Here is a 974-nt window from a genome sequence, read left to right as displayed (position 1 = left end):
CCCCCGCCCCGCCCCGCCCCGCCCTCAAGGCGTTCAGTCGCAGATGGAGGCCCCTTGCCTCTCTATAGTTAGCAGGTGGTTGGACTGCTGGACAAGACTCAGGCCACATTTCACCCACCACCCTGGCCCCAAGATCCCCAACTTCAGATTCATTATCACTGCTATGCAATATTAACTAAATATTGATAATTCCAGTCCTGCCGGAGACAGAGAGGCCTCCTCTGTTAAAGCAGCAGGAATAGAAAAATATGGTCCATTTAAATGTGTACAAGTAACCAAGTGCAGCTTTAAATGCCCGAAATTAAATGCAATGTCGCACACTTTTCACAAGGTAATTATGGGATTCGTTCAAGAAAATATATCAGCCCAGGGGATGATGCAAGGCTCAGGCAGTTTGGAAACCCTCTTCTTTCAGTCCTGCCCTATGTCTGAGGGGTATAGTTTGCAAATGAGGGTAAAGGTCTATCCTTAAGTCAGGCCCTTGGGATATGAGGTCCTGGCCGCTGACACCCCCCCCCCCCCCAGGCTGTGTCTGCTCTGTGTCTGGTCCTCATGGCCAACCTGGGATGCCTGTCCTGGGTCATCATGACAGAATCGGGCTCAGAGTGGCTTGCAGAGATATGTTACCAACATGTGGGGAGCAAAGATTCCAGATGGTTTTGGAGATGGATTCTACACACTGGGCACACAGCCCTGGGGACTTTCATCAAAGCTGCGTGATTCACACCAGTCACCTCATCTGATTCTTCAGCTGCCTCCCGCGGTGCTACCCCATCTCATCTAAGGCTGTCAGGCTCATAGGGGAAGGAGAGAAATGGGCATGGAGCAGCCCCTGCTCTGCCCCAGGTTCAGTTTTGGGGGCTTTTATGCCCCCATGAGGTTTTTCACTGCACCCCTAATGAGTGGGACATTGAGACAAGTGCGTGGGGCTCGTTTTTATCAATGAGAAAGTTGAGGTTCAGACATAGGTAGTG

Source organism: Ailuropoda melanoleuca, chromosome 11 (genome assembly GCF_002007445.2).
Source record: "Ailuropoda melanoleuca isolate Jingjing chromosome 11, ASM200744v2, whole genome shotgun sequence".
Lineage (NCBI taxonomy): Eukaryota > Metazoa > Chordata > Mammalia > Carnivora > Ursidae > Ailuropoda > Ailuropoda melanoleuca.
The sequence above is the reverse complement of the archived record's forward strand: the minus strand, read 5'-3'. Positions refer to the sequence as shown.